The 15,907-nt window shown below is 34.0% G+C and overlaps 1 protein-coding gene across 1 annotated transcript in view; it reads left to right on the top strand.

Annotated features, from left to right (window-relative positions):
- The first annotated feature begins 13,503 nt into the window (after positions 1-13,503).
- The window catches only part of LOC129004349 (inositol hexakisphosphate kinase 1), a 49,165-nt gene continuing 46,761 nt past the window's right edge, over positions 13,504-15,907 (top strand). Inside the window, exon 1 of the mRNA XM_054432913.1 lies at positions 13,504-13,588. The gene's annotated coding sequence lies outside the window, so the exon portion shown is untranslated. The remainder of the gene's footprint in view (positions 13,589-15,907) is intronic.

The raw sequence follows: 15,907 nt of genomic DNA, 5'->3' as shown, positions 1-15,907 counted from the left end.
ATTGAAATTATTGTAAACTTCAATCTTGGAATAAAACAACTGTGTCTAAGAAACAACAAAAGAGTCAATCAATTGTTTTAAATTTTTGTGAATTTTTTCCATGAGGAATAAGAGCAGACTATAGGTCTCAAGGTAATTCCTGGACCTAGGGCCAATTTAGTTTTTTTATTTTTTACCAGAGGGTAGAAACACCATCCATTCCAATTCATATACAGAGTGTCCCAGACTATCGGCCCCGGCTTCCATAGGTCCAATATCAAAGTAAATAGAAACCTGATTGCAACTGAATACAAATTTTTTAGCTAATTTTAAGGGCTATAAAGTAGTAGTAATAAAACCAATATTGCCATTTGAAACTTTTTGAAACTTTAAAAAGTTTGAAAACACTAACACAAGTAAAAAAATAGAAAAAGGGTTGAAACCAGATATTTTTTGAAAGCTCAATTAGCAATTAAAGTGTTGTCAAAATTTCAACTCCCCACAAAATTTCACTCTTTGCAGTGAAAAATAGTTCAAAGGTCTTTTTTTCGTAGGTTTTTGAACACCCTGTAAATAGTGATAAGAATAATTTAAACCTTTTCCCCACTAAAATACTCAGGGCTCAAAGACCTTTAAAATGTTGTATAACATGACCCTCCTTAAGATTTTAAAATTTCCCCCAAACCACCCCCACCCCCCTAAATCTGTCCTTTGGGGTGTTTTTTTGGGTTTAAAACTAGTTTTGATATTTTACTGAGTTCTTTGGGGTCAAAATAGGGGGTTCAAGTTGCAACCAGGTTTCTATTTGATTTCATATTGGATCTAGACGCTGGGCAGGTGGTCTGGGACACCCTGTATATTTTTAAAATAAATATAAATTAAAACTGATAAATTTAAGGAAAAATTTTACTGAGAAGCCAATCAGGAAAATGGAAATTCGCTTAGTCTTTAGGTTTACTGCATCAGGGGGTATTTAGGAGTTATTCACTAATCAATGACAACAATTAAAAAATAACATTGAATCCTAAGATTATATATATTGTTATAGTTGAGGGTAACTAAAATATTAACAGCTGATCTTTGACATTTTGAAAACCCCTAAGACCATTCTTAGAGTGGTTGAACAGGGATTATCACTATTTACTATTACCATTATCAGTACCTTTGGTAGTTTAATTTGTTATTAAATAGCTTATTCAGCATCCACCAAAAATATCTACCTTGAAAATCAGCAAAAATAACATCTTTGGACATCGAAACCAATTAATTGACATTTTAATTCTTGTTTACAATTTGAAGATGCCAATAAGAAGGCAATGACTCTTACATAAGTTGATAACACTTTAAAGTGGTCAGGGATCAGTCATGTTATCTTGTTATTTACACAACAAAGCATAGCCTGGGCACTTGATGATGTAATCGCTCTAACACATGGTTGTCAGCTGTTCCACTTGATGTTTACTGATCTGGAACAGAGACCAGCTGTTCTGCACCTGACTGATAGTGATGCAGACCCCACTCCAGAGATAGCTTATAACCCCTCTAATTATTGATAACACTTTGAGGAAGTTCAGTTCATACATTGCTTCATTTATTGCAATAAAAGAAACCCAAATTTTTTAATTTACCCTCTTGTTAGCTGGTATACTCTCGTCCTATTATTTCCTTTGTGTAAAAAACATCTTTCAAATGTTAATATTTTGGACTCCAAATATAATAGTTTTTAGATGTTTAATCTGTCCTATTATAAAATTGAGGTGAATTGGGTATGGGAATTGGTGTTTGTCATAATATGTCTGTCTGGGCAGCTGTCATGACTTAAATACTAAACAGATACTAAATACAGTCAAAATTTAGCACAAAGATGGTCTATATATCTATAGGAATGTCTTCTTGATGTGACTTCTCTTTTTTGAATCCATCATCCACAAACCCAATACATGCATGAGCAGTATGGCTTGCATGTGCAGCTTCAATGATTCCTGTGTCATTTTATACCCTGATTTATTTATACATTCAGCCATACATTTGCATGAGTTGTCTACATCGTGCATGCCTCAATGATTGGATGTCAGGGCCAGTTCCCGGCATGTCATCCTTTGACTGATTGTCATGCTCTAATGCCCTAGATTTCTGACTCATGAAGTGACTATTGTTCTAATACAGAGATGTTTTAAACATTTTATGTATTGCATGACTTTTGTATGGATTTTTTATTTACAAGTGTCACAGGTTGTTTCTTAAAATAATAAGCATTAATTTTACACATTTTCTAACGTATTAATTTTGTTTTAAATCATAAACCTACGTATAAAGATATTTTTTCCACTAACACTCCTCTGTTGGAAAAACCTGCATATCCATTTAGAGTCACTAGACCGACCATGATGCTGAAAATGGAAGTGTCAATGGTATTGAAAACCTTGGGATACTGCAAAAAATATCTTCAAGCTGTGCTTGATGGGAAAGAATTTATTAAACAAGGCGGTTATGCCTTTTGTCTGATTTGATTGAAAGTAATTCGTTTGATTTAATGGAAAAAACTATCTATTCTATTTAGATGTAAATTTCACTATAGATAACTTACTAGGCCCTATACACGTTACGGTACACATAATTAATAAACAGACACACACCAACTGATTTCACAACATTAAGCACATATAAGAGCAATATTACGTGCAAATTGCTGATACAAATCATTGTATCAAACTGATCCTTTGCTAATTAATTGCTGACTACAGCAATTTTATGGCAAGGCACTGGACATGTCAAGTGAAATACAAATCATTTTCTAAGTGTATATTTGTCTGGACTTTTGGAACATTGCAAGTCCGTAACTTTTAGGGGGATTGTCCTTGATCCCCTGACTTGAACACTGAGCTTTTAGCTTTTAAATAGTCCTTTATACAGAACTATCTGATCTTGGGTACTAACACAACTGTCACCTTATCCTTGCCTTGAAATATGTGTGTCAGTGAGTGCAAATCTAATCTATAACCATGTGGTAACTTTGCTAATTAGTCCATAAAGAGTGGTATTGTATAAAGTATATAGGTTATGTAACTGTAAGGTAGTGCCGACCCAGCCCTGACTGGAAATGCTTATCAAATACGTTTCCAACCACTTCTTGCAAGTCACAGATGACTTAGGTGATTAGTTCCAACTCCATGTGCAGTTAATCCTCCGGTAACTCTGTAGATCATTACTCCGCTCTATAACGGATTGTTTTCACAGACCGTTGACACACTGGCGGGCAGCGGCCCGTCAGCTGTTTTCTCTGTGTTATTTTCAGCTGGTGTGATTCATATTTTGGTCCCCCGGCCGCTGGATCGCTGCCCGCTCTGCCAGTGTCCTATTCAGGAAGTGGACATGTTTCTTTGTTCCTTCGCAGAATTGGTCTGAACAAGTTGCATTGTGATGCTGACCGTTTTGTGGAACTGATTCAGCTTACGCAGGATATAATGTTACCGGTACATTTGAGATGTTTTTAGTTTTTGTATGTTATATAACAATGGAAAAAGACTTACCTTCAAACTAGGATGCTGATTGAGTAATCTTAAGAAAAATTTGTTCAGGACACAAACTGACGTAGATTTGTCGTAGAAGCCATTGGGCAATCATTTATGTCCTCTAATGACATATCACTGTTAGGTTACTACTATCTATATCAGTATCCAAGCGTAACCCTAAAACGCTCCGAAATTCCACAGTAAATACAATTGTACACGGCATCAACAATCCTGTAGTGTCATCTCAGCTAAATAGTTAGACAAATAGTACAAAACCTATCAGACCCTCTTCAAAAAATCACAACGACACAAAATACGTATTAAATTGGTTCTTGCTATCTTGTGCAAAATGCTAGCGTTCTGCTGCGAACAATGGGAATGGGTAACTTAAGACTGTTATAGAAACAGTTTTCCAAAGATTGAATTATTATTGGTCATTTTTTTAATTTCTTAATTTGGTTTTAAGATTATAACGAGTTTCATCTTTGAAAACATTGACCAAGTCCTGACAAAAACCCTGAACAAACATTATAGAGTACATTTCAAAATAATTGGTAGGTACTCTATTTGATCTATTTTGAAAAACCACTTAATCAAACACGTATTGGTTGCTCAACTATTTTGGAGGAAAGCTTGTAGAAGATTGATGTGTATACAATACGTCACGTTTGAGGATTACGAGTTATTGTTTAAACTAGAAGAATCCTTTCAATGTGTTACACAATAGTGAAGCACGGTCGATACAGTGGGCGAGGCGAGCGTTTGTGTAGGTGGCATCGTGACAGATAAGCCCTTCCACTAGAAACAACTAAACTCATCGGATAGAATAATCAATTGCAATTATAACCTAACTCTTTACCCATGTTACTGTTTCAAATGTTATGTTTGAATATAAACTGGCATATACGGCATGTCAATATGAATTATGCAAGTTTGTGTATTGAACAGAATGTTAAAATCCTAAATGAAATGAATTACAATCCTAAAAATAAGGTTCATTAGCTTATAACATTATGATATTATCAAATTAAGGACACCATATATCATTCATTATCATTCATTATAATTCATTCCAATCTCTTTATCTTAATACTGTAGTTTAGTTTTTAAAGTGATTTAATTGTTTACATTTGATAAAAGTTTTGAATTGTTTACATTATTTGACATTATTTTTCTTACTGTTATGGCACAATAGTCTAATAATACACATTTGCAGACAGGAGACAGGGGCAATGACCTATGCTGTGTGACACTGCTGATGATAATTTAGATAAACCATTTCACTGCTTAGAGTTAAGTTCCATTTCACAATATTCTGTTTTTTATGATCACGGTGCTGGGGCGGATAGTTTATGTATTTTTCAAACCAATATTAGAAGTTTCAATAAAAACTCAGATGAGTTGCTAGTTTATTTAAATGATTTTATTGCTTCTCTAGATGTCATAGTGTTGACAGAGTGTTGGCTGGGGGAGGGAGGGGAGGGAACCGGTTTGGACGGATTTGACATGCACCAGACTGATACACACAAAAACAAAAATGACGGAGTCATTGTTTACACTAACAAAAGACTTTCTGCTACTGCAACACAGGTCACTTTGGGAGATGTTTACGGGTTGAGTATAGCCTTCTCGTTTGATAAAAAACAAATGTTAATACTTGCTGTTTATCGTACCTTTGATAGTAACCCAGACAGTTTTGTGAATGAAATTGAAAATTATTTTAATAGAATCAATAAAAATGTAAACTGCATTTTTATGGGAGACATTAATTTTGACCTTATTAGAAAAGATTGTATAACAGAAAAATATTTGGATTGTCTAATAGGAGGAGGATTTGTACAATGTATTGACAAACCTACAAGAGTGTCTGGGGTATCCGAGAGCTGCTTGGATCACATTTTTGTAAAATATAACGACGAATGCGATATTAAATCAGCTGTGATTCAAACGACCATCACTGATCACTACAGCACTGGCCTCACTATTACTAAACCCACTACAACACAACCTGCTTTGTCACAAGACACTATTCCACACACGTACATAGACCATACGTCACTATCACACCTACTGACCCATTCTAACTGGGCCCCTGTTTTAAACTCAAACGACATTAATTTTTGTTCTAGCCATTTTAGTAATATAATTGTTAATTGTATAAATTCTTCAAAGAAATTAGTTGGTAACAAATCAACAAGGCTCAATAAACTCAAACCATGGATAACCGTTGACTTAATCAGACAGATCAGATTTAGAGATAAAATCAGCAAAAGAGTTAAAAGACAACCCTTTAATTTAGAATTGAAACAATTTTACCATAATTTAAAGACAAATGTTAATACTAACTTAAAGCAAACCAAACGTAATTATTACCGATCAAAACTTAATGAAGCATCTAAAAATCCCAAGAAACTATGGGGATTAATCAATGAACTGGCTGGCAGGGTAAATAAAAAAGAACCCTTTCCTATTGGAAAATTTGTTTCTAGCTCGCAATCTCCGATTTCTACAACATACAAACAAGTAGCAAATGAGTTCAATGCATTTTTTTCGGAAGTAGGTAAATCACTCGCTGACGCAATTAATTATAGTGGGGACCCAGTTTTGAATGACTCTGACTACCGCCTTGATTGCGACTTTACGATTCAACCAATCACTGAACTAGATCTCCGACGCTATGTCTTCAGTTTAAGGGGAGGGTCTGCTCCGGGCTATGATGGTGTATCGGCCGACGTCATAAAAAATAATTTTAATATTTTGTGGGAGCCACTTTTACATATAGTCAACTTGAGTATCACCACAGGATCCTTCCCAGAATGTCTTAAATTAGCCAAAGTATTTCCTCTATACAAATCAAATGACATCACAAATAAAACTAATTTCCGACCAATCTCCTTGCTTAGTGTTTTTACTAAGGTGATTGAAAGAGTGGTGAAAGACCAATTAGTTACTCACTTACAAATCAATAACATACTCAGCGAGCGTCAGTACGGGTTTCGTCAGGACAAAAATATTTCAGATGCGTTGTTCGATATTAATAAAGAATTAAATTCGGCGATTTCAGAAAAAAACCATCCAGTATTAATTTTTCTTGATTTAAAAAAAGCTTTTGATTCTGTTGACCGTTCAAAATTATTGAGAAAAATGGAATACATTGGTATTCGCGGAAACTCCCTTGCATGGTTCCAAAGCTACCTTTGTAACAGATCACAATTTGTTTCCATTAATGACATTACTAGTAATGTATTGCCAGTAGACTATGGTGTGGTCCAAGGCAGCAACCTTGGGCCAGTTTTATTCTTAATTTATATAAATAATATTTCAAGATTAAACATCTTTGGTAAAATCTTTTTATTTGCCGATGATAGCCTAATTTTCTTGCAAGGAAGGACCTGGCCCGAAGTGTATGACAGAGCCACACACGACCTCATGATAATTAAGAAGTGGTTAAATCAAAATGTTCTTTCATTAAATGTTTCTAAGACAAAATTCATGCCTATATCTATTAGTAAGAGTACAGACTTCAATTTAGGCAATCTCACAATCCACGAATGTGATGATTATCAAAGTAATTCTTGTAGATGTGAAAGTATAGAAAAGGTCAACTCTTATAAATATCTAGGTGTATTGTTTGACGAACGATTAAAATGGATAGATCACGTTAATTATGTTAGAAATAAAATTAGGAAATTCATTTTTGCCTTCAAACACATGAGAGATATTTTGACTGTTAAGGAATTAAAAATGGCTTACTTTGCTTTTGTTCAATCATTACTTTCGTTTGGTATTATAGCTTGGGGTGGCTGTTATAGGAGTATCTTGGAACCATTAAATATTGCTCAAAAATTGATTTTAAAAATAGGATTTGGGAAATGCAAACGTTACCCGACTGACGCCCTATTTAAAGAAATAGGAGTCCTCACTGTTCGCCAGTTGTACGTAAAATCAATATTAATAAACATTCATACAAATTACAATAACATTTTTCAAAATATTTCACATTTATATAACACAAGATATTCTTCTAGAGTTGGAATCACCACAATTCAAGTGAATTATACTTTTTCTACGACTAATTCATACTATGTTTCACACCTAGTCTATCGTAACATATGCAACATTTTTAGGGATTTCAATTTTTTTGATTGTGACTCATTAAAGGTATTTAAATTCCGCGTTAATGATTTCCTATTCAGTTTAAATATCGACGAGGCCGATTCTATTATCACGGCGGACTACCGGCGCACTTGATCCGACCTTTGCACTGACTGACCTTGGCACTTTGTTAGGACTGTCCGCAGTCGAATTTACCACTCTCCTCCACCCCACTGTACTCTTTACCCTACAATCCACTCATCACTCTCTTCACTACCACCATTACACACGAAACTCACTCACACACATACACACACACACACTCTCTCTCTCTCCTGGCCACCACGGAAATCTATAAAGCGCTATCTTACCAGCACTGTGTTCATGGAAATACATTCACTTATTTAACTAATAATAATAACGACCTATTGTCTTTTTTTAATTGCTATTCCAAAATTCAACAATTTTCTTTTTTCTATTTGACAGCAACTTAGCAGACGCACAGGTAGCACTGCCTATGTCTGCTAGTTCCTTTATTTTATTGTTATAATTTTTGGCTTTATTAAAACTCGTATAAAATATTTTAGCGACAAAAGTCTCTGTCTATTATACTTTATTTAGTTATAATCAAAGCTTGTAGCCTATGTTTTTTTTGGAATAAACTATATTCATTCATTCATTCATGTGTTTAGACTAGAACCCTTGTAGGGCCGATTGGTTTTAATATCTAAAACTTAGTCCCGTCACAGTGTATATGTACATTTTTGAAATTTCTGATGTCTTAAAATAATCTATGCTAATTCTACATTACAAGACATGTATTTTAGGGGACTGGCATTATTTACGTTTAAATTAATCGTGTAAATTAGTTCGGATTTAAGATTCAAGTTAAGGTGTAATTTTAATAGTTGGCGGTACTTGTGTTTTCTTAATACTGTTAATTTGCAGTTGTTTTACAAAGATTTAAGTTCTTCCCTTGATTTTCGATACTGATAATGTTTTTTTTTTTTTTTATGTAGTAGACTTATCATCATATTGTGAATTCTGAAGCCGGTTTTGATGTGAGTTTCATTCCAATTCAGGTTATTAGTGTGAAGTATGGTCGTCTAGATATGACAGAGAAGAGAAACAATAAAAATAGGTTAAAATAGCTTTGGAAAAACTATAAAAATAAATTTTAAATATTAACGCGCTATTATCTGTCTTCATAAACCGGATTATAAACTTCAAAAAAAGTTGAACTTTAAAAGTAACTTTAAATTATCTTTAGATTGGTAGAAGATAAATCTGTAAATTACTAAAGTATGTTTGATCTATAATTAAACTTAGCATATTATTTGAAGTCTGAAATAGCCTACTGAATTAGCATTGACATTTGTCAACAATGCTAACCTGTTTTGTGAAATTATTTTTTTATTCGTCTCTACCACTGGGAAACGAGACCCAAATTTATTCCTCTGTGTCACTATCTTTATTGACAATTCCAATGTTATAAATATTACAAACAAGTAATTTACACACATCGAGCTACATATATAATTTCCCTAGCACTCTGCTAATTTCCCTACCATCATAAAATATTCATCCAATGCATGTACAAAGTTACTTTCCGTGTTCCTAACAACAGCTGGGACAGTTGGTAATATTTTATAAGTCAATTCATCTGTTTCCCCAGCTGGAGACACGCCAGGGAAAGTTTTCCCCGCAGGATGTCACGGCCACGTTATTATTGTCCTTAATGCAATGTCATGGAAATACCCAAATGTCACTAAACTTTCCTTGCTCTACAATCTACATGATGTACTAACAAATTTCCCAAGGATTGTAGATATCAAAGACCAACATAAACATGTTGTCAAGATGGTGGCTGATGATTGACTTAGTTGGTTTAGTTTAGGGAAGTGGTTGGTATCACTGTAAAGGTATTTTCAGGATTGTTATGGGCCTACGTGAGTTTCCTATACGAAGTAAAGATTAATAGATATACATGGTGAATAATAAGTCAAGACCTCCAATCTTAATATTTTCCTAAGTAAACATACAGAGATATCCTTTTGGTGGTCGTGCAAACTTGGAAGTTTCATTTTATGATTTTGAAATTTTTGAGTGTGTCCCAAAAATGGGGGAATTAGGAGGTAATTCTAAATTCAAAAAAATCATAAAATTAATCTTCCTGCTAAGTTTGCATGACCACCAAAAGGATGTCTCTGTATAATTACTTGGGAAAATATTACATGGTCTTGACTTTGTATTCACCCTGTATAATAAAATGGTCTGAAGTGTCGTTGCCATTGAAAGAATTAGCCCTATTTATGCTACCTTTCTTAGTTTATAAACTGTTTATGTTACTAAATTTAAGTTCTAAGGTTTGGATTATTTCCATTAATTACCATTGATTTTCTATACAACAATTTACAGGTCTCCAAGCATTATATAAAAATGTTAAAGAATTCGTATGAGAATATTATGCAAAATAATACTGTATACAGGAATGTTCATTTCTGAATTTCAATAAAAGTAGAGTAGCATTTCATTCGAGATTTTAGTCTAAACATTGTTCAACAGTTTTAATTACGAGGATAAAGTAACTTTCAGTTTTGATTCCTCACAAGTTTATAGTTGTCATGTGAAATTATAGGAATATAAACACTACCAGTATATTAAATGGTTTTGTTTGTTACAGAGATTTTCATAAAATCCTAAATACTCTAGTATATTATGTGGTACATCAATATTTTGTTGACTACTCAATTATAAATTATGTTAATTTAAACCTTAGTTAAAACCTTAGTTCTTAGACATTTTCTTGAATATGCCATGCATGTAAACCAGTGTAACGGCAATAAAGCATTCTTAGTCTTATTCTTTCAAGGTATACTCAAAACATTTTAAAGTTTTATTTCACAAGAGGTTTGAAAATTTTACCTGATTTGAAATCCCATCACCCATGAAGGGAATTGTATGAAATACAAATATTTGTCAAGTCTCTAAAAAAGGAGCGACTACAAAATGTATTATCCCATAATATAATTTTCCACAATCATTTTTACAAGCCTAATTTCGTTTTTAACACTCTGATACGTAACTCAAGCCCTAAAAAGAGAGGAAGTGCGAAGGGCCTTGACCCTAGCGTGGGGGAGTGGATCAATTGAAAGCCTCCCCAACTGGGTCTTTGTTGGGCCTTTGTAGGCTAAAGTAAGTTACGCAGCTAGGTTAAGGACATCCAGAAGGTTTCGCGTCTAAAAATATAACATAAATGCGTAACATGACAAAAATCATCACTTGTCATTTTACAATGTTAATGAGCTATTGGAATCTCATCATTGAATAAGGTGGTGACGCAACTTGACGTACTGTGACCAAAATATGAATGAGCCATGAGTGAATAACATATACTCGTAGCTTCGTTACTGCCTAAGACCATTGAATATATAACTCTATCTAAGACTAACTTTCGTTAGCTATATAGCCTTTAGATTAATATCGTATTTACATCATTAAAAAAATCTAAGACAATCAAGTCTAGTTCAAAGCATCAAAAAGCTATTGAGTTTTCAGAGGATTGAACCTGCTAACTTTCAGATTATCAGTTATACAGCAACGTTGCCTTGTTCATTTGAAATGACAATAGTTTTTGTGATTTTTCAGATTCATTAAAACAATGTAACTAAACTGTACATTTAGTAAGAGTACTACTGCTAAATCCAACAAATGGGTAAGGCCCCGAAATTACACGTCTGTGGTAAGACGTTAGAACATTTTTGTCTACGGTTTGAAGTTCCTTACATTGTAAACAAACTTGGACGCACACCAGCTGGCCATTGTAAACCATTCAATTTCTCGTACTTGGTCAACACCGAAAATAGCCTAGAGTCAACAACCATGGAATATAGTTGAAATAATACATTTTCTGATTTGTGAATGGAAATCAAATTATTTGTGTACCTTGCTATACCGTGACACTTTTTATTTTGAACTACGTATTTCAACAATGATCTTTTTTGATCAAAGATTTAATTAAATCGATTTTACTAGTTTCCATTCATTGTGTTTTCAAACCGCCTGTAAGTTTAAGACACTCGTACTATACTAATTTTTTAACTTGACATCTAGTTAGGTCAAAACTTAACTAGATGTCATTCACTATTTGTTTATGATTGGAGTATATATTAATATTAATATGCATGTTAGTTTTGTGATGTACTTTTGGGAGCATCTTCCGCAGAATCGATTGACATTCAGGGAACTCGACATGTAAACAAAGTCACCGTTGTGACTTTTTAGTCTCACCACAGAATACTGATCTCACTGGTATTCTCAGCAGTCTAACGTCATTTGTGTTGAAGTACATCTCTCTATATTGCAATCTTGAAATGCCAAGTCTTGTGAGGAATGTTTTGTCTCGCTTTAAGAGACATGTACTTTTTCCAAGATACAACTTCTACTATGAATGGAGGATATTTAAGATTTTGTTTGCAGGTTTCTCAATATGGTGAAAGAATGTGTGAATCTGGCTCGTGGAGAGTTGGATGCTGGCCAGAGATGTGGACTGGAAACATAATGGAACGTCCGAAATAAGCAGAAACTCTTTAATCTGGAGCCAAGAACCTCAGATCGGCGCCACGAGGGGCTACCACATACCATACCAGCTGTGGGTACAGTCACAGCATTGACTGTATATAGTCAATAGTCATAGTCAATGGTTCAGCTCCCCACTAAGCTGCAACGGGGACGGACTATATGTCCGATAGTTCCATAATTCTTTTGCTGCGGTCATATTCGAGGGTACAGGTACAAGCTCGCAACCGAGAAGTGATTAAGTGGGTGGGAAAAGAACTCCTCTCCGTTGTCTTCTGACACCTTCCATTTATAAGCACTGTTGCAAGAGTAAATACGCCTGTAATAGATAAATTCATAGATTCGTCCAAAAATCTTTGAAAATTCTTGATCGAAATTATTTAAGAGTGTGCTACATTTGGTCCTATCGTCCTACATCCAAAGGATTCATAATCATGTCAGCATTCTAGATTACCTACGGTTTGGTAAGATATACCTAGACCCATATTTTCTGAAGCACCAGCACCAGGTAAAAGTTTCCTAAGGCATAAGTGAATTATTTGGTAACCATTTAACCAATAACACCCGAGTGCAAACTTCTTTTAGTTCTAGATTTGGCTCTTGCTCAAAAGACGATACCGAGATAGTTTAAACTAATATAACAGGTTCTAAACTATACAGTATAGAAATTCTTGATGAATGTCTATTTTCATCAAACCTCAGAAAATAGGCAAGTGAAAAGTCTTAACACCTCTTTGACAAAAAAACTGACAATTCAAAAATTGTGTTGATTGGGAACAAGATTGCCATGATTGTGTTCCACCATGGTTTCACTCTAAATCTGTGATTTATAATCTAGAATTTCCAGATGAAACCGATTGGCTTAAGCATAATGTTTACAGCTTAAAAACCTTCTCATGAAATAAATTGGTATTCTCATTATTGAAGATACAAATACAAAATACAAAATACTAAAATGTTAAATACTAAATTATATAAAATCGTTTCAGGTTTGTCTTCAGCTGTCAACGGCAATTAATTACATGTTTATATTATTGGTTGTGAGAAACCAGCTGTTATTTATTTTTTTTGTAACAAATAACAAACAAAAATTATAGTTAAAAGTCTAAAATTATCTGCACAAAATGTGTTGTATTTCAGAATAAGCCTTTTCAAGTAACACACCAAGTATACAGTACTGCAAACTCCATAATAATCCTAACGAAAGCTCGACCACCATAAGAGCTTTCTCCTGTGTACTGTATATAGATGATTTAGTTATATTATTGTCTACGAATGGATTGTTTTGATTGTTTGAAACATCACCTGACAACAACACTTTTCCAAATCAGTTCATGTTTACAAACATCACAGTCGTAAATTTTCAAACTGTTTACCAGAAAATAAGCACTTAAATTTTCTGTAGTGTGTTCTTCAACTGGAAGGTAAGTGCATGCAGTTTTGACATATTTCAGTATTCAATAAGTTAAATGGAAATTTAGCTTTTAACCTTAGCTTTTTAAATTCTAACAAAAGATTTATAAAATTTAGGGCCTATAAAAACTTTCCTGAAGATTTAAGTACGTCTACAATACTGTGGCGTTGAACATAGTTGAAATTGGCATAATTATTTTATTTGCAGTATTTCAATCGAAATTTCAGGCCTGAAACCGCATCGTACATGACATTACAGAAGAGAAAATGTCTGCGACGACTGATGACATGTCAATAATCATTAGGAAAGTCTGCACTATAATATATTAGGTGTTCCCTAGGGCAAGCCTCTGGCAAGTCGGAGAGCACATTGTTAAAGTGCCATGAGTGGTACTTGAAATCACATAAGGTCTAAAAATAAGCCTTAAGTAGGTACCGTACCACAGAAGATAATAACTGATCATAACATGTCCATGATCAGCAGGGATGGCTGTATAATCCTGATGTGTTTCCGAAAGTAAGCTTCTCGAAGATTGATTGCACATTGTTCGAGTTGCCATGAGTTGTTCTTGAATTTTCCCTAGATCATTCCAAGAGCCAATTAAAAGTGACAGTTCTCTCGATCACTCTTCTACTTGTGGTCTTGATATAAATAATACCTCAGAGATAACAGCTATCGCAAGTTGCAAGTGGCTGTCATTACCTAATACAAGTATGAGTAATGAACTCATCCGGTGCTGTGCTCATGGAATTAGTAAAAGATTACAGTTTTAAAACGTGAAATAATGCGCCACCTGTTCTGTCTGTGTGCACCCTTGGTAATTTAGGATTTATAGTCCATGTAGTAAATTCTCCAGCCTAACTGATAACAATCAACACTTCAGAATAAAAAGCAAAAATAATGTTCACGCATTTTAAGAGGACATTGTCAAACTAGTCTCTCATAGAGTGGGCTGTTAATTCAATTTCTTTTTTAGCTTTCAAAACTCCTCGTTAGTTGATGGCAACTTAAAATATGCTATGGTTTTGAATAAGTCGCCATTTTAGTTTTGAATGATTTCAAAGTTAGAAAATCTGCAGACTTGGCAAATTTCCGATTGCCTAGTTAAATTTTCACTAAAATTTTAATACTTTCCAATTAAATGGTGACCATACAAAGTAGGTATTTTAAGCCAAGTATGAAGGTATAAAACAAACTCTCGAGGAAATTTTTGTTTTGATAACATAAATGCGCTTACTCGTCAGGTTATGTAAATGAATCATTCTCTCTAAATGAGGAATACGAGTATTACGCATAGATAATTTTTTCGTCCAAACTGACAGTGCTAATATGACAGATGTATTTCTGACTCAATTCTACTTATTTATATAACGATAACACAAATTCTGCAGTACAAATTTACATTTCATCGGTATGCTGGTGCTGCCCACGCGGTTATCTGCCACTTTCGCTTCCGACCTTCCGACTACGTGCAAATACTTGACAGTACCACATTAGCTTTTATGATTTGTGAGTGTTTCCTTATTTTGGTTTCCGGTTTCGTCTGTGTTTATATTCTCAAATTCAATTACGTCAAGTTTTCATACAAGAGCTGTCCTTGGAAAATAGATTTGGATTACTCTTTCTATTGTAGGCTTCCATAAAATTTGTCTTTATACGTGTAAGCTAGCTGTTCTGATTTATACACAGTTTTAACTGACTACTCCCGTACGTAGGACGGGCTAGGTTAGTTTATAGCTAACACGTGTTTTTTATTCACTGAACATAAATATTTATAAAAAAATGCTTAACCTAAACTGTATTTTTACAAAGTTTAAATAGTGGCGGCCCTCTTCTGAAAAAGACCCAAATGAACTCTTGTTATACTATATATTTGTCTATTCTGTTTTTTTTTATTATTATTTTAACAGTGCTCTAGTAAAATAAATATTGATGAATGAGGGAACTCATATTATCACACTACATCACATCTCCTTTTAAGATTGAGACGAAACTGGAAGAATTTTATAGCAAACAATGCATGTACATGATAGCACTGACTATATATACCTGTAGGTATATATAGTCAATTATGATAGGTAACACAGAAAACTCAACTAGTAGGCCAAATGCTTTTGTTTTTACTTATTTAACTTTTTTGTTTTCACTTATTTTTTTCACTTTCTTCTGGATCATGTATTGGAATACTCTGAGGTATAACCAATGGTATAACTTAGTTACCTACTGACTAAGACCATTGGCTACATAACCCTAGTGTTATATAGTCAATGCTAAGACTAGCTGAGTCTGGCTAAGTCCTATATTTTATGATTATCAATCAACTGAGTTG

The sequence above is a fragment of the Macrosteles quadrilineatus genome, unplaced genomic scaffold (genome assembly GCF_028750875.1).
Source record: "Macrosteles quadrilineatus isolate MER2022 unplaced genomic scaffold, UCM_ALF_1.0 Scaffold_9__3_contigs__length_116548681, whole genome shotgun sequence".
Lineage (NCBI taxonomy): Eukaryota > Metazoa > Arthropoda > Insecta > Hemiptera > Cicadellidae > Macrosteles > Macrosteles quadrilineatus.
The sequence above is the reverse complement of the archived record's forward strand: the minus strand, read 5'-3'. Positions and strand labels throughout refer to the sequence as shown.